Source organism: Atractosteus spatula, chromosome 1 (genome assembly GCF_055471065.1).
Source record: "Atractosteus spatula isolate fAtrSpa1 chromosome 1, fAtrSpa1.hap1, whole genome shotgun sequence".
NCBI lineage: Eukaryota > Metazoa > Chordata > Actinopteri > Semionotiformes > Lepisosteidae > Atractosteus > Atractosteus spatula.
The window spans coordinates 36350281-36370261 of NC_142706.1; the positions used below are offsets into that span (position 1 = coordinate 36350281).

Here is a 19981-nt window from a genome sequence, read left to right on the forward strand (position 1 = left end):
AGCTGAAAATCTATACTTTTGCTTCATATTAATGTTTTAATCTGAAATGCAAAATTAATTTAATACACAGCTAAAATGACAATTTTATTTAACTAGAAATAGATGTAAAATTACAAAATAACAATGTTATAATAACAATAATAGAGCTGTCAGCATTTAGTTCATGCTTACATATGTATTATATATGTTTTATATGAAGAGCTATTAAATATTAGAGGCATTATTCACAGACATGATATTTATAGACAGAGCTGATAATGTGGCTAGTACTCTATCACATTATTGGTCATAAGATTAAACTCCACACAGTTAATAACCACAGTGTGCAAGGTATGAATTTTCTTGAATGTTGAGCATGAATGTTCTTTTTTAGAACATTAAAGCGATTACATGGAACAATTAAGATTGAGCTATTACATACATACAAACTGTGGACTGCAGACATTCATGAAAACAAGTAACTGCAAATGCTTCTGGGGTTAATGACTTGAGCTGAATAACTGAACTGTTGAATTAAATTCTTAAAGTACTACTACAAGAAACAAGAGGTTTGACATGATGACAGGCCCGTGCTGTAGATTATTTTTTTCACCCAGAAGTGTTTCAAAATATGCAAATCACTTTTGAGAGAACAAATTCAATTTGCCCTGTTTTATGTATTTACAGAAGAAAGATCTGATATGGAACTATTAGTTTTAAGCTGCACGGTAAGAAAATATATATTCTAAATTTTGCTATGTGCGGATTATCAATATTTAAATCAGCTAAATTAAGTTGTGATTACTGTAAAACCTGTAACATACTTTACTTTAGCAACTTAGTTAATGCATATACAGTTGCAAACACTCTAAATATCCTCAATTATTATAAAATCTCATTACATAGAAATTGAGAAAGCATTTTTGGGCTGAACTCTTAAATGTGACCCTGACTTTTTGCTGGAAATTCCAGGTCAGCTGGTGGGTGTTGTAAAGAGCACCCTCAGTAATTACCTCCACTACTGACACCAGAGATAATGCATTATGTGCCCACTCATACAAAATTTCAATTTATTTTCCGATTTCAGAATATTTGGTATAATTTCCCATAGAAATGGAAGATAGGACATAATTGAACCTGGTATAGTTCTTCTGGGGACATTTTGTTACTTACTTTAATTGACAGGCTGCTTGTATGTCACTGTATTTTCTCGACATATATTCTGTGTTCAAACAAAAGTGTGAGAGAGTGGACAATTAAAATATTGCTGCCTTGTGATGTGTATTAAGTAACAACAACATCAAAATTAATTTGGAGAGTAATACCTATACTGGCATTTTGCAAAAATGTTTAAAATAGATCCAAAATTTTTGATTGTCCTCCTTTCAAGGATTCAAGGAACTCATGACCCGTGGTTTTTCAGGAGTTTTCATTCTTACAGTAAATACAGTACATTTCACACCATCTTAGTTGCCCCTAGTGTCCATGGTTGCTTGTTTCAATATTTGTCCTGAAATAGTTCTAGAGTCCTAGGCTTTGCCAGTGCTACCATGATTTTAAATAACTTTCTGGTAACATTCTTAAATAAATAGTAGTTCTATGCCTATAAGTGTAACCTCAACCATTACCTTATTTCCCACTTTGGACTGTTCAGCATACCAGTGCCCTTTTGGAATGAGAAGTTTAGAAAAAAAACACACATATCGTAGGCACAGACAAGGCATCCTAAATTCAGATTTGAACTCAGGACACAACAGCACTGAGGCAGCAATGCTAATGTCATCATGTCCCCCAGACAGCAATCAATATTTCATAAGTAATGATCATGTATTCTCCGTATTCCACTATGTGGATGTGGATTCCATCCTATGTGGAATTGCCAGATTTTTATTTGAATCCTTAAGGACAGTTTTATCATCTACTGGATACATACAGTACAGTATATGTTGCATACTGAGGCAGCCAGTCACTCTGAGTGAAATAGTAATAATCCTGTTGCCAAGAGCAACAGAGGTTCTGATTGTCATCTATCAGTTCTGGTAAGATTATACAAGGAAAAAAGCAGCACATCATTTTTTGTTATTAAACTGTAGACGTAACAGATGTTTACAGCAGCAAAAATGTATTAATTTGGGTTGCACTTATTAGCTCAAAATATCCCAAGGAAGACCAACTTTATCCAACTGAATTGCAGCACACCTACTGGTTAACACATAGTAGACACTCCAGAAACCCCACTATCCAATGAATCAGGTACAGAAGTGAAAAATTAATTCACCAACGTGATTACAAAAATATTCACTTTTCTACAGTTTTCACATTTTTGCTTTAAAGTTTGCAGTCATGACTCTTTGAAGAAGCAATTAATGTTTGCCACATTCACAACCTACTCCACACATTCAAAGAAAAACACAAAAAGAAAGGAGTATATACACAGGCAATGTGGAAGAAACAAAGAAAGAAATGGTGGTGTAATGTTCATACTTTGCTGTGGCAAACCTAATTTACCTGCACAACATTACCTTAACCTGCACATAATTACTTGAGTGGCCTCTGTCTATTTGCAAAAATAGTTGTTTGTTTGATTTCAGAAAAAAGAACAAACATCTGGTTCTGTGAGGTATCTTAGTAAGGTAGTGAATTTCATGCAACCTCAACCATGAAAACTAAGGAGCTTTCTTAGCAAGTCAAGCATCAGGAAAGGGATATATAAATATTGAAGTATCTCAATATCCCTGTGAGCACAATTATCAATTACTCAATTATCAAGAAATGGAAGGTGCATTGTACCACCCAGTCACTGCCTAGATCAGGCAGTCCCTCCAAATTGAGCAGCCTGGTAAGCAGAAAAAAACAATGAGGTGTTCCACCTTATAATAATAATAATAAACTTTATTTTATATAGCGCCTTTAAAGGTGGCTTCTCAAAGCGCTTTACAGGATGGCAATAACAATAAATAAGAAGAATATAACAATAAATAAGGAGAATACACAATATAAGACACAATTACAATATATAGGGGAGACCGTGGATGGTGGTACTAAGAAAAGCAGAGGGGTGAAGAATGGAACCAGTTAAGTAAAGGCTTTTCTGAAGAAGAGGGTTTTGAGTCTGCATTTGAAGGAGTTTAGAGAGGGTCACTCTCTGATATCCTTGGGCAAAGAGTTCCAGAGCTTGGGGGCATAGCAGGAGAAGGCCCTGTCACCCATACAATGTAGACGGGCTTGGGGGACAGTAAGGAGGGCAGAATTTGAAGAGCGGAGGTTGCGAGGTGGGGAGTAGGGCGATAATAGTTCAGACAGGTACTGAGGTGCCAAGCCATGCAGAGCCTTATAGGTGAGCATGAGGATTTTAAAGTCTACACGGAATTTGACAGGAAGCCAGTGCAAGGACTCCAGGACAGGAGTAATGTGAACACTTGCACTAGACCTGGTCAGGATTCTGGCTGCTGAATTTTGGACGTACTGCAGTTTGTTCAGAGTAGATTTTGATACCCCTGCGAGTAGAGCATTACAGTAGTCAATTCAAAAGAATACAAATGTGTTGATTAGCTTTTCAGCCACAGTTAATGATAGCATAGGGTGTAGTCTTGCGATATTTCTAACGTGAAAAAAAGATGTTTTGACAGTATGCTGCACATGTGGGTTGAATGTTAAGCCAGAATCGAATATAACCCCAAGGTTTTTCAATTTTGATTGAAGCTCAAGTACAGAGCCATCTACAGAAAGTGTTACAGGACTGACTATACGAAGTTGATGGGGGGTACCAATAAGCATGACTTCAGTTCTGTCGCAGTTGAGATGAAGGAAGTTTTGAGTCATCCAAATTTTTATGTCAGAGATGCAATTAGATAGAATAGAGACAGCCACGTCAGTGTCAGATTTGGTATGGATGTATATTTGAGTATCATCACCGTAAAAATGAAAGCTGAGGCCATGTGATCTTAAAAGCTGACCAAGAGGGAACATGTAAATGCTGAAGAGTAAGGGGCCCAGTATTGAGCCCTGAGGAACACCAGACTTAACAAGACCAATTTCAGACCTGTACCCATTAAGAGAGACAAAGTGACAGCGATCAGTGAGGTAAGATTTGAACCATTTGAGGGCAGTGTCAGAAACTCCAAACACAGTCTCAAGACAGGAGAGTAAGGTGTTATGGTCAACAGTGTCAAAAGCAGCACTGAGATCAAGAAGGATGAGTATAGAAAGAGAACCAGAATCAGAAGCTATTAGAAGATCGTTGGTGACTTTGACAAGGGCCGTTTCTGTGCTGTGAAGTTGACGGAAGCCAGATTGGAGGGGTTCAAAAAGGTTGTTTGTCATGAGGTGGTTATGTAACTGAAGTGTGACAGCATGTTCCAGAATTTTAGAAAGAAAGGGTAAGTTGGAGATGGGACGAAAATTGTTAAGATTGTCGAGAGCCATGTTAGGCTTTTTTGGCAAGGGGGTAATGGCAGCAGTTTTGAGGACCGTTGGTACAACGCCAGTGCTCAAGGATTCATGTAAAATATTGAGGACAATGGGACAGAGAGAAGAGAAACAGGACTGGAATAAAGTGGTGGGAATTGGATCTAAGATAGATGTGGTGGGTTTCATGTGTGTAACTAGTTTGTTGAGGGATGCTGAGTCAAGAAGAGAGAAGCTGGAGAGAAGGGAACCAGAGAATTTGGATGAGGAGGGAGGAGGTATGGAAATGATATGTGTAGTGGAGAGAATGTGGTGCCGGATGTTGTCAATCTTAGAACTAAAGAAATCTAAGAATGTTTTGCAAAGTTGTGATGAAGCAGGTAATGTGGTAGGGCAGCTTGGCTTGAGCAGTGTGTTGATGGTGGAGAAAAGATGTCTGGGGTTGTTTTGGTGATTTTCAATGATGTGAGAGAAGTAGGTGGATCTAGCAGACTTTAAGGTAACCTTATAATCAGATAAGTAATCTCTCCAAGCCAAGTTTGCCAGAGGCTGCCTTCATGGATCGCAGATGGTCATTGTACCAGGGGGCAGGGCGAGAGAAAGAGATGGTTCGAGTTTTTAAAGGAGCAAAGGTGTCAAGGGTAGATAAAAGAGCACTGTCAAGTAACTGTATTTTGTCCTCTAGAAGGTCAGAGGAAGAGAAACAGGATAAGGAGGACAGAACAGAATTTGCAAACCTTGGGTGATCAATTGATCGCCAGTTGCGGAAATTTACAGAGCGTGGGGAGGAGGTGTTAGAAACAGGTAATTCCAGATTGAAGAGAATGGCTAAGTGGTCAGAGAGGCCTAGATCAAGGGGAGAGCAGTGGGAGACAAAGGAGTCATTTGCAATAATTAGATCTAAGGTGTGTCCTTTGATATGTGTAGGGGTACAAACAAACTGAGTAAGGTCAAAGCATCCCAAAAGAGAAAGGAAGTCTTTAGCCAGACTGGAAGAGGTTGAATCGATGTGTATATTAAAGTCCCCTAGAATAAGGATCCTTTTAAACTTAAGGCATGAGAATGAGAGAAAATCAGCAAACTCACCTAAGAAGGCTCCACTGGGTTTGGGTGGTCTATAAACTGTGGCAATAATAGTCGATTGGGGGATAGAAACATTTAAAACAAGACACTCAAAAGAAGAGGGAGGAGGTATAGTGATAGGACTTAGACAGTAAAAAAGGTTGTAAATAACAATAATGCCCCCGCCTCTGCCTGAAAGACGCGGAAGGTCAAACAAACCATATCCAGGAGGAACTAGTTGGTTGTACAGGAATCCATTGTTTTGTTTGTGCCAGGTTTCAGTTAAGCACAGAAGGTCCAGTTTTTTTTATTTGATGATGTCACATAAAAGAAGAGCCTTGTTGTTAATGGAGCGGGTGTTGAGTAGCGCTGATCTGTCCAGTTTCGGGGATTCAGAGGGAGGCGGAGTCCGTTCCAGGTGCGGTAGTGAGAGGAGATTTTTGAGGTCAGCGCCGGTACGTGATGGACTTACAGTCGTGCGCCGAAAGGCAGGGATAGAGACTCCGTTGGCAGATGAACGAAAAATGCAGCGTCCTGTGCTGCGATGGATGTAGCGACTCGGTCGTAAAATTCCAGTAAAACGGCAATAATCAAATGTGTCTTTCACCAGGTGACCTGGTGGTCGACCAAGGTTCGACCTTGAGGTCGATGGTCACCAGAATTATTTATCTCTCTACAAATCTGGCCTGTATGACAGAATGTTAAACCCATCTCAAATTCTGTATGGAGTTTGCAACAAAGCATTTAAGTGATACTGCTAACATGTGGCAAGATGTTTTGTGGTCAGATAGGACAAAACAGGAAATTGTTAGTCTAAATGGAAAGTATTACATCTGCTGCAAACTTAGCATCAACCAGTCAACACCACCCCTACTGTCAAGCATGGTGGTGGCACCATTATGTTAATAGGCTGCTTCTCGTGAGCAGGGACTTGCTAAGACTAAGGGTAACTGAATGAAGCAAAATACACTCAGATCTTAGGAGAAAAACCTGCCTCGGTCTGCTAAAGACCTAAAAATAGGACAAAAGCTAAGCTTTCAGCATGAAATTGACCCAAAGCACAATGCCAAGTCTGAGTGGCCCAGGCACTCTTAATTTAAATCCTATTGAGAATCTGTGGAAAGACTTATAAACAGCTGTCCACAATCAAACCTCAAGCAACCTGAGAAAGCTTGAGCAATTACAGTATGTTAAGAAGAATGGGCAATATTAATGTACAAGGTTGGTAGAGACGTACCCCTAACTTCTTGCAGCTGTAATTGCTGCAAAAGATACTGCCAAGGATACTTTTACTAAATATTGAGTTAACTGGTTGAATACTTATTCTATTACCATATTTCAGTTTTTGCTGAAATTTACTGTAGTATATCTTGTCCTTATAAGTCGTGAGTTTCAGCATTTATGTTAACAATGAAATATGAAACTAAATGCAAATGTGCATGTTTTCTTGCATGCCACTATTTAGTTTATGTCACATGGATAGCATTAATTTAGAATCAACACTAAATAGTGACTCATTATTTACATTTCTTTAGTTATGTCTGGGAAAAGTTAGAACAATAGAACAATTAAAAAAATAGATTACAATATTGAATTATTAATAGTTAAAACATATTAAAATGTTACAGATGTTAACAGCCCCTTGTGTTCTCTATTTAAAAAGAGTACTTAGCTCTGTCTCATTAAATATTCTTTTTCTAATTTGGGTCTGATTAATGTAATGTGATTAATGTTGTAATATAATGTACTATAAATATACAGTGTATTATTGTGTGTTGGATCAAGAATGAATGTGCAGGCTGTTGTACAAGATGAGATCAACGTTGGCTGCTGAGGTGAAATATATCTTTAAAGTGTATTTGAACAGCTGAGGCACTGGACTAGATAAGCAGGCCACAAACAAGAAACAGCTGTGAAAAATCATGTGTCTCTGTCCAGTTCGTATTCTACAAGTCCTCTGTATTTCCTTTTTCATGCTTTTCCAATGTTTGCAATGTCTAATTTGCATCACTAAGAAAATTAACAAGTATGTTTAACAGACTCAAGATGAAGAAGAACCTGTTTGCATTAGTCTTTGTCTCCATGCCAATATTATTTTCTGCTCTACCTCTATTATCTTTGCTAAGGCTGATATGAATTTTAAATTCACATGTACCTCACATTTTATTTCACTCTGGGGCATGCTACTGTATGGACAGAAAGTTTAATTTTGTCTACTGGGTTATGGCAACATTCGAGTACTTTAATGTCTTAATATAAATAAATTGTTGTTCATTTACAAAAAAAATAGTCTAGGTATGTTTGGATTTAATTAATTGTAATTAATTATTTCTGCTGAATATTTTGCCATCTACAGTATGTGCACCTATTGGTAAGTATTCATGTATATATAAATATTAATATATACTGTATAATAAATACTTTGTATCAGATTAATAAGGCATAAGTGAAGGAGGCATGTTAGAGGTATGTTGATTCAAATCCCAGATTTGTGGGATTGAAATCCCAATGTTGTGGGCTTGAGCCAAGAAAACAAAGAATAACTGCAGAATTAGGTACAGCTGTCCTAATTGAGGCCTTAGCACTTGTGTGTGTTGAGTGTGTTGAATTCCACATGAGGGAAAGGACATGTTTGGATGGGCTTTTTGTGGAATTAGCCACTCCTCTTAGGGTAACCTGGAGGCATATACAGTATGCCCAGAAGGAAGGATTAAGTCTGTGTCTATGCTTTAGCTGGGACAGATACAGAGTGAGAGAAAAACAAGGTATGCTGCACCTGGGGATAGCACAAATTGCATATCTGAAACTTCCTTGTTTATTTTGAGGATAGACTATACAGTGTGTTCTCTGATATCTGATTTGTAAAAGTTTATTTTTATACTGGAAGGGTACTATATGTCAATTGCATAGAAGGAATCTCATTTTCCTAATGCTAGGACTATGCAGTCTACTTTATGCAAAACATAAAAACATTAGATGCATTATGTGACAGGAATGACCAGGAATAAAACCTCAGTAGGCTTCTGCTTAGGCCTCAAGGTTTTTATAATTAAAATGGAAATAACAGTGGTACTGCCCTGTGTTGAGTGAGCTGACAGCAGCTATTAAGAAGATGTGCTTCTTTACCATCAATGGTTTAGAGAATTTGCTATAAAAATTTGCAGCGTGGAAGATATACTTCATTTAATTTGCTCAAGCGCAACATCAGGAAAAATTGCAAAGCATAGTTAATACAGAAGTCTCCTGAGCTTGTGGAAATAGTAAGGCTCTGAAATTTTGAATTCCAACTTTGTTTTTTTACAGCCTTGAAGCATAGGCAAGATGAATTATACAGTAATTCACCTGAAATGGGAGGAACACGTAAATGTGGAGATATTTGTTTCAATTGGATACCGTAGAGTAATAAAAGGACTTCTCCTGTTATTAGAGATAACTTTAAATGCCAAATGATTCAGGGTGAACAATATCTTTTTAAATTCTTTATAATAAAAAATATTTAAACAGTGCAGTATAACAAGGAATGTAGTTTCAGATCCATTATTGGGATGCTGACAAAATATAGAAGGAAAAGAGTGAAAGGTGTGTAACATTCATAATTCAAAGCCTGAAATGAAAGATATTATTGTGCATTTTGATTCCTATATTGCAATTTTATACTGCTGTATTCACAGCCTGGTGGACATTTTCTTCAGATTTATGTACAACCTTTCGACCTTGAAATAACCAAGACCTTAAATATAAAAGTTTAAGTTTCCCACACTGTTTACAATACCTCTAATATAAATCTGCACCTGGTCCTGTGGGATATGTAAGGTCAAGCTATCAGATGAGTGTGTGCCACTGTGTGCTTGGATAATACATGCATATTATCCAATTTTCAAAGGAGCTAATTTTGATATAGATGGGCACTGTTTACATGGCTGCTTTAATGATAGGACTCGAAGGGCATACTTTACAAATTAATGCCTTTTGCATTCTTTTAATTTTTCAAGCCATGTCAATTCTCATGTAATTGTGATAATGTTCTCATATAAAATAACACTGTGTCAAACCTTTCCAAGGCAAAAAAAATAGAAAGCTAAGTCCTACCCCCTGGGGTGGATTAACGGACAGGCTGGCATAGGCTGTAGCCTAGGGGTCCAGATTGATCAGGGGCCCTTGATTGGCTAGAATTATTGTTGTTATTATTTTTGTAACGGACCTGTGGGCCCCCATTGGTCCATAAAAATGTTGAATAAATTTATGAATCAATGGTTAGATGCAATGGGTTTTACTGATTTTACTGTATATCACTGTTGTGTCACTCAGTGGGTCATCTCTGGTGCAAGTTTACAGTGGCTAGCATCAAAATGTGTAATAGAAAATATTGCAGCAAGTTTGGGTTCTCGGGCTTGTGCCCTCGCCACTCCCGCCCCAGCTTGTCCGTCACTCCATGGGCTCGAACCCGGGTCTCTGGCATTGCTCAACAGGGGCACTGCTGGCTGAGCTAAAGAAGACCTTCACTAGCGCAGGTGGCTAACCTCCCTGTTATGCGCAGGGGAGTAGAGGGCAGTGCCATCACCGTGCTGCAACCTGCTAGTACAACCTGTATGTTAGCCGTATTCGTTACAATATGATAGTGGGGTGCAAAAACGAAAATCACAGCAGTTAAAAGAGCAGCGTGAGCAGGATCTACTTAAAAAGATCCCCAAATTTACTGGTTGTTTCAAGTATGCTGGATCGTCATCCAGTCAGCCTGAGCCAGACTCCGGCCCCAAGTTTACAGCTAATGTTGCAGCCAGTGCTACACCAACCGCAGTTGATGGTTAGCTGCAGCTACATGCACAGTAGCTCTAGCCTGGGTGCAGATCACATCAACGCCGATCATGATGATGAGCCAGCTCATAGATTGGCTGTGAATCTGATTAATTGGTTGCACTGCTGTATTTACATTACAGGCTATAGTAGTGTGTGCATGTTCCCTGTGTGTGCCGTGTCATATTCCGTTTGAATCGGCGGTAGCAGGCCCTTACTCTGAACGCATCCCTTAATTATTACAGTATTTTCTCTTGCTTTTTTCTGGTAATGGAATGGGTGGTTGGGGGGCTACACAACGTGTAGCCTAGGGGCCTCTGATCACCTTAATCCGTCACTGCCTATCCCCCTCACAATACACACATTGAACTGAAGTATAATCATATAATCTGTAATAGAAAAGTAGATCACATATTTATATATGTGTTTACAAAACTGAACATGAACATTTAAACTTGTGTAACTGCATCTCACTACCTTTGTATCCTGTCATTAGCATTTGCAAAACTGACAAGCTTCCCTGGGAGATGAGCCAGAAAATATTTTAGCAAACCTTTTGCTGGGGTGGAAATCCTGGACCAGCTAAATAAAACTTAATACAGTAGAACATAGTAGTATGGAAAATGTCTTTAATTGGCACCTGGTAGTGGACTGCATTCCCAATGGGCCAAATACAGCCTAGGACCAGTGTATCAAAATTCCTTCTGTTGTCATAAGATAGCTATAACAGCTTATGAATACTCACATTAACAACAGACCTGAATATGAAATTATGCAAATTTGTTGTTTGTGCATTATGCTTTCTCTGCCAGTGAAATCCCTGTTATCGCTCTCAGCAGAAAATCTAGTTTTTGACTCAAATTGAAAATGAGTAATAAACTGGTTTTAATTTTAAATGCCTTCCTGATTTTAAAAGTTACATTCAGACATGTAAAAAGCTTTATCATTTAGTTTTTGACCATCAGAAGATTACTTATATTTGTAATGTGTACATACTTCTTGTTTTTTTTTGCACCTCCTCTGTTTTGTGTTACTTATCATTCATTCTACATTGGGGTAACTCCAGTATCCTAGTTAAATTCACCTTGGATTTGTTCAGTTTGTCTTTCCTATAAAATTATCCTTTTAATGCTAAGAATTTCTCAATTCTCCATCTAATCATCTCTGTAGTGGCACAAAAATGGCATCTTCCCATCATGTACTGTGCATAGGTGCAGCACTCAATGATAATGCATGTCCCATCTTCATACAAAAGTTTTTTAGGATCTCATTGGGAGTGTCAGTTTGTATAGATCTGTATGTGTTGACTGATGAGAGAGTATAGCATACATACTGTATACTGTACAGGAGAACAACTTAACACGAGGTCAACATTAGAGATAAATTTAAAGGTCTAACTGTGCTTAAAGTGTAATGTGGAGGCATAGCTTAACACTTTTAATGTGTTCAAGGACTAGACCATGTTCACCTCAAAAGAAACTTTGAGCCCTGGGATTTAGAATACTTACTGTAGCAGTCATCTCTACTTCTGATGCTGCAATATCAATAAAAGCAATAGAATAGATCATGGATTTCAAGGACTCCTTTGTCATTTGTGGGCTTTCAGCTGGAAGACTTTGTCTAAATGGTGGGGACATGTATGGCAAGCACCAGTTACTTTTCATGTTTAATGTTTTAATGTCTAATTGTTAAAATTATTTCAAAGGAAAGAATGTGAGAATGAAATGCATATTTTCATATCCATACCATATAGAAATTAGAAAGACGAATTAGCCAAAGAAATGTTGCAATAGGAGTACAATCATATGTAAACTGGCAGTCAGGCAACGTGCTTGTGGTACCCTTGGCACTGACTTATTTCCACATTATAGTGGATGTCAAATCAGATACTTTCCTGAGAGTTTTTGCACACTAAACATCAAACAGTAGTATAAAAGTAAAAAGTAGTATATTATTCTGCAGCTAGGATCACACATTCTCCCTTCTCTTAACGACAGACTACTGTTCTTTTAAATTTTCTCCATTCATTGGAAGTTTCATTTCACACCTCTCTGCACCCATTCTGACTTCACACCTCTTGATTGGCCTCTCTTTCTGTCCCCTGCTTCCGGCTCTCACTCCTCCTCCCTCCCAACCTTTGTTCTACCGCTACTTTACCTTTGCCTACTGCCCTGTCTCTCTCACACCTGAAGAAGGCTCCATGGCCGAAACGTTGTGTTCTCTTTCTTCTTTTTTTCAGCATGGAATAAACCTATTACTTGTTCCTTTGCAGCCTACGCATGCTGACGCAGCTACCCACCTGAACGTATAAAAGACCATATGTTTTATATGGTTAGTAAATGAATTATGGTTAGCAAAGTATATTTATTACAAAGAAATGTATACATTATTCCAAAACATATTTGGGTAACTGTTACTTTGTAGAGGAGTTTTAATAAGGGTTTAAGAAATATTAAACTCATTTACAGTGGCACGGTCATGGAGATTGAATTTTGAAACATTTTTACTAAAATTTTTATAGTACATTTACAAATGTGGAATACAATTTATCAAATTATACAGACATTTGCATACAGAAGAAATGCCTTGTGATTCATAGTTTATTAGCTTTGATAAAACACGCCCAAGATGTCTTTAACTTCTGGGATTCTGGATCAAAGTTAAATAGTTGTCACTGGGGAAGTCCTCAAAGGCATTGACAAAGTCAACTGAAAAAATGTCTTCAGAATCAACAGCGAGAAATGAACCAGAGCTCAAAAGTTAAAAATACGTGGGTGCATTAAAAAAGCACTTTTTTCTACAAAGGCTGTGGGAATCTGGGAACAAGCTATCCAACTATATTATTGATGCTGATTCCCTGCCCTTTTCAGGAAATCCTCAGCTCAATATTCTACTAACAACAAAATCAGCAAGATGGGCTATAGAGACTATTCCCATATTCAACATTTCTTGTGTCCTTATTTGTATAGTAGGTTAATTATTAATTGGTTGTATTTAAGGGTGTGTTATCCTGATACCATATATTATATGTACCGTACATGTACTGGTACAATGGAATTCTTACTTAGAGAATTTCAATTGTTAAAAAAGTGTAAAACACAAAGTGCAGACAGTGCATCAAGACAATATACAAACAAACAGTAGACAATGTTCAAATAAACAATTCGAATGTAAACAATGCAGACATGTAAACAATGACTGCAGGTTTACAATAAATAAAATTATAATGAGGTAGATGGTGTAGGTGTGGTCCGAGGGGCATGGCCTAATTTAGTTTTGAAACACATTTAGTTCTAAATGGGATTTTTATTGTATAAGAAATAGTTGGCCTCTTTTCCCATTTATACAGGATACTTTGCATGGTAGAATTTTGTGTTTTCTGTGTCTTGTAGAGGAAAGGAGTCTGTAAATACTGTATCTGTACATAGTAGTAAATATTCTAACGCATGTGTCTTATGGTGCATAAATATTTGTTTTTCCTTTGTAAGCTTGCAACCTGGTTATTACATTTTAACTGCCAGAGAAACAGATAAAAAAGTGTTAAATATTTAGTATTCCCCAATGACAGAGGTATATAATTTTTAAAAAATACTTGCATAGCAAGGTGAGTGTTAGGACCTGAATTGATAAGTACTTATTTTGTATTTGTAACATCCCCATTTTGTAATAAAATGGTATGTCTATTAAAATACTGTCACTTGAAAAAAGTGTTGTCAGGATACAATTAAACAGGTTTCAACAATATACATTAACTAAACTAGTAAATACAAATTAAAATAATTGGTTTACTTTGTGATTTTTACTTTACTTTGTGAAATATACAGTATAATGCATAATTTATCCTTTCACTCTAGATAGTACAGAAAATATGTGGTTGAAAAATATTTTTTCAGTCTAAAAAGCTATTACAATTGGCAAGAATAGTTGTATTTTATTCAAGGAATTCCTACAGTGTGTGTTATACATTTTAAGTATTGCTTTTATTTTTATATGGCCTATTTAATTGGAAATAATATACCAACACATTACATTTAATGTTAGTAGTTTTGACAAAAACTAAAGCCAGGATGGGCAACAACAAACAGTAGTTGTTTATAGTTGTAACTATTAACAAAACTAAAACAAGGATGGAATCTTTTGGTTCTCATTCTTGGGATTCTTGTGACATCATTTTGATTTTTCATGTTGCTTCTGGGGAGATCTTCATGAAAAAATATGTTTTTCTGAGGACCTCTGAAAACTCTTTTTATCATGGCATTACATGTTTCCACTATCCTCTATGGTGAAGACATAGCTCACAGTTTTTGACCATTATATTGGACACAACTGCCAAAACTCAGTACTTATAATTTTTCATGACTGTTTTTCAAGACTGAAAAGGTTAATATTTCTCAGCATGTCCATATAGGACATTCCTTTACTGATTCCTTTACTCTTCTTTACTGATTTCAGAACAAAAATCTATGTAATTTGGCAATGAAAGATGTACACTGTACTTTTAAATACAGTCTTACAGGTGGATTGTTTAATTGTATCATAACATCCCCTGATTTAATATACTGCATAATATACTCTTTATGAATTCAGTTCAAACCTCTTTGAATTTCCTTTGCAGATTGAAGTGTATATGTCTCAATATTGATTCTAAGGAAGTTCTTTGGGTTCACTTTTATCAGATCCTGTCTATTTGTCATCACATGCAAAAGAGCTCTTTTACTTAATTTTGTAGCAAGTACCAAGAAACTTGACTATAAAATTTAGTATAAGCAAATTACTGACTTGTAGGGCAGAATTTTTCAAAGTTCCTGCACTGCAGAATGTCAGTGGGTTATAACCATTTCTGTCATCTACTGTAGGATTTCAGATATATACTCCTTTCGAAGATTTCTTTAATTCTTCCCAGACATCTTTTGGTACTTCCTATTTCCTTAGAACATTTTACACCTTATCTGTAAAACCATTTTCATTCCTCCCAACTGACCATGCCTGAGTGCGAATAAAGAGTTCAGTTTTTTTCTGCACTTAATTATTCTGTTGGAAATGGGACACTGCTGTTAAAGTGAATATAATTCCATTTTAGCCTTCTCTTTGTAAGTCCTCAACGGAATAGCTAGATATCAATTTACTGGGATAGAGGGTACTAATGCCCTCTTCGAGGATGAGGAATAACTATGGGACTCTTTTTCTTATTTCTGAAGAGCTTGCTTTATCATATTGCATAGAAAACCAATACACTTTTTCAGGGATACACTTATAATTGCACAGGTGATTGCACATTGCCCTGTAGTGTCTTTCTTTCCATTGCATAGGATGGTGTCGATTTTTGTAGTATGGTTATTATCATTTGGGATAAGGGGATCTCATTGACTGTAACAGTTTTCTTTATTATTTCATCCACAGTGACACCTAACCTCTTTTGTTTCTTCTTATATAGTTTAAATACTTACTGAATTTTCTACAAAGAACATTCTTAGGTTAAAGGGGAGAACATGTGAGCTGAAATGTAGAAGTTAATACCACACTGAAAAGTTAAAAGAAAGCAGAAAAAACATTTCAGGTGCGGAGCTTTCATCAGTTATGAGGTATTGGTTCCAATTGAAAGGTCATTCCGCAAAACAATGTTTTGTTTGAAAACCTTGTTTGATAGCAGAAAGACTTTTAGGGTGGAGGGACAAGAGTTCAGATTCTGGGTGCAGGAATTCATTATTGGGTTAATGTTCTAAGGGTTCTTGTTCTAAGGGTTGTTCTAAGGGTTCTTGATGCCATCTAGTAAGCAAAACCCTATGCTGTGTTTAGTCTGGTTTCAAGGAACAATCAGATCCAAAAGGGAGGTCCGAAAAACAATAACCCAAGAGCCAAAGCCAAAAGTCAAAAAGCTGGGAGAGTTCTTTAGGATAAAGTGTGGAGAAAGAGTTTGCCGTAGCAAAGTGCTCACCAGGGTGAGCGACTCCAATACCGAGCATCGTGAAGTGGGAAGTGAAGGCTTGAATAGTGAAGAGGACAGGTGTGAGGGATTAATTAGATGATTAGATTGATTAGGTGCCATGCATGGTCGTAACAGTTTCTTTTTGATTTTGGTGAAGACCATGTTAATGCTGTGCGAATGGTGTTGTCATATTTAGCAGACTTTCTGTTTTTATTGTTGTTTGAGATAGGGGAGCTGGGGCTATGACAGTGCCTAGAAACTTATGCCTCTTCTATGCTTAAACTATTAAATATAGAACTTTCCACTGCCTGGGGCATGTTGTCCTTTTCCTTCCATTGACTGCATGTTTCTCACTAGTTATAAGTAAAAGTTTACCATTATTTATTTATTAGTAATTTTATATTTACTTCAATTTCTTTTGTTGTTATAGTACTAAAAGAGCTTTCCATTTCATTTTAGCCTCCATTGTAACATTCCTTTCAATTTCTCTAATGGCCTTAGAAATATATATTTTTTTGTGTGTTTGCAATTCATTGCACTCCCGCCATTTCTGATCCTGCAGTTTTGATAAATTTATCCATGATAAATGGCTTTCCCTTATATTTTTGTCAGTTGATTTGTTTAACCATTGGGGGACCATTTTTTAGCTTCTGTTTTACTTTTGAGATAAATGTGTTCTGTGTAAAACGTGTTTAAACTGTTGCCATCTGTTTTCCACTGATCTGATGTATCCAGTTTTAGTTATCTTAAACTGGCTTCTTCTTTCAAAGGCTGTTTTTTTTGTAAATTGACAAATATTGCTTTGGACTCAACTTACAGTACAGTTTCAAAATAAAATACATCAAAGCATTTGATCATTTTATCATCACAGTTCCCTAAAGGTTCTTTCACCTCTTTTTGCCTTATTCTATTTAAATGTTTGAAAACACAAGATCTACTGTATACAAGGGTTTTCCTTTGTTGAAGCTGTAACAAACTAGGTAAAAAAAAAATATTAACCACAGTATGTCTACCATTTCAGGTACTGCTGCTCATAGATAGTCAATCATAAATTCTTAATTTAATTTTACAGTGTTGAATTATAATCTGTATCGGCATTGAGTGGGCTGTAGCACACTGCTAATAGTTATCCTTTGGAATGTTTTTTAAGTGCTCTGAGCCATATTGATTTAGAGACTCTTGATTCCTCTGGCTTATGTTCATCAGCATTAAGACAAATTTTGGTATGTACTGTAATGGTACACCTCCTGTTCTATCATTCAGTATCTCCTGAACAGTGTATATCAGGGAGATATTTCCAGGGGCCAAGAAAGATAGTGGCCAAGAAAACCTTATGTCTGCATGCCATCACGGTTCCGCGCCAAACTAGCTCTGCTACATCCTCCCCTACTGACTTCGCCTCGACGAAGGACACTCCCATCCGGGTCACTGCACCAATGTGACTGTTGCGGTTCCACACTGTCTCGTGCCCTCCACCGCTCCTCCCCGCCGGTTTGTCCCCCAACACCCGGGGTGCAAACCCGGGTCGCCGGTGTAATGTAACAGGGAACCAGCCGCGTGAGCTAAAGGAGACCTCCCCCAGCCAAGGCGGCTGAGGTCCCTGCTACGCCCAGGGAGGGCGATGACGTCACCGTGTCCAAACTAGCTTCTCTTCACATATCATATCCTTATTCATGTGGTTCACCTTTGTCTGTGTTGATATGACTCATGAGAAAACAACTGATTTCGTTTTTAGTTTCTCAATAAGATAGTGGTGATTATATTTTTTCTTTCTGGATGGTAAGTATACTGTTCATTCCAGTGTCATTTTTGCCCATATGTACTACAACTGGGCTAGGAGCCTGTGACATTATCAGTCACCTTACAGTAGCTCCAGGGAAACTGTTGTTGTCTCACTCTCTCTAGTAAACATTTCAGTTGTAGTGTTTTGAAGCATGGAGTCTTCCACAACCATCACTTCTATTTTTGGCTTTGATATATTCATTTAAAAATGCACAGTTTATCATTTCTAGTTCATGGGGTGACATTGGAAGTGAGTGAATACTTTTGCAAGGCATTGTATATAATCACACTCAAAATTAATTAAAAAATTGGATTTTGGCTTTGGTAAAATTGCACATTCCATATTGGGCATGGTATATGCTGGGGACCAAATTATTTTACCAATTTTTAATGAAGTTGGAATTTATCGTTATCCTTGTTTCTGGTACTAATACCAATGTAGTTACAGTACATAATACATTTATTTAAAGGGCTAGATGTTGGTCTAGGAAGGCAAGCAGGACCACGTTTAGCATATTGGATTTCTCTAATCTAGTTAGACAAATCAGCCATTTCATCAAATAATTTGGTCTTTTTTCTTTTTATTCAAGGCACTAGTAGTAACTAGTAGTAAGTTGAGCTTACCTTGACTGACCCACGAACAACTGCTGAACTGAGTAACATTAGTACATTTATTTTACTACAGAAGATTCAATATTGTTTTTGTCAAAGTTTAAATAAAACAAAATTAAAAAATACTATACAAGATATGCAAGGTAATTATAAGATAATAAATACTTATTTTGTGATTCATTATTAAATGCAAAACCTAAATATTTTGCATAACTTTATAAGGAATACATTTCTTTGAAGCACACCACCAAAAGAGATCCTTCAACAAGCAGAGTTCAGTAAAACTATTTTTAACACCTACAGGATATGGGTAGTTCTGCTTTATGTAACAGACATTATCAACTTTATACGTACTATAAATATGCATTTTAGGTAAACACATTTAGTAACTGAGGAAAAAAAAGTAATTTCATGCATTGAAGAAAACAAAACATTGGAATTGGAATCTGAAGTTTAATGTGGTCAATAATGAAGCTATACATCGTGATTCCTAGTGAAGTGCCATAGAACATAGCAATTTCCTTTTATTAACTTATAGAAATTAGTTTTTTTTTGGAAATGTGAAGAGGTTGATTATTCAGGTAATCTCTAAGTGGATAGAAAATCCGTGAAGAACATTCAGACTCGATCATAAAAAGTAAAAAAGTCTTACACTGTCCATTATAATGTTTTGATCCTAATCTGTACTGATTTACTGCAAATTTGAGGTGACAGTTTTATTGCCTGTTGTCATGCAATTTGTCCTTTACAACATTTCATTGTAGCATGTCATTATGGCATATCAGTACATCTTTTCTATTTGCATTTTAACACATTAATAACAGAACATTAAATTTTAAAGATCTTAATTATTTCCAGTCATTTTCCTCTTGAATTCTATATTGGCAGAAAACCACCCATGACAAGAAGGAACATATACAGTAATGCACTCTCCTCTTTTTTTAGACAAAACACTAAGGTACCTTAATTATCTTGCATAAAGAATGCCATGATTGGCCAGACTAAACTAGATCTGTGCAACAGGTGGTACTGTAGGTGAATGTGGAGACTTTCCTTCTCTTAAATGATTCTATTGCAAACTACTGTCCTTGTTACTGTAATTCTACTCAATGTTGTATCCCATTGGCTCCTGCGAATGGCTAGATACTGCAGAAAACATTTTTTGTCAACAATATAGTCAAGAATTTACAATGATTCAATTTCAGAATCACAAGGCAGAGCCTGAGGCTACCAATGTCAGTGGTCTGTCATTCCAGTTGTTCTCTCTATACAATTTGACTATTTCATGCAAAGGCTTCATGTGTTCTGCATTTGTTAGAATGCTTGTAACCTCATGATCAAGATTTATTGTCTGCCTTCATTTTTTGGTGCTCTGTGGCTCTAAGACATCTTGTCCTTTGATTATCTGGCCTTCCAAGC

General features: G+C 36.8%; 1 protein-coding gene across 2 annotated transcripts in view; it reads left to right on the forward strand.

Moving 5' to 3' along the window:
• The window catches only part of slc2a9l2 (solute carrier family 2 member 9, like 2), a 278540-nt gene that overhangs the window by 186437 nt on the left and 72122 nt on the right, over nt 1–19981 (forward strand). The window lies entirely within an intron of this gene.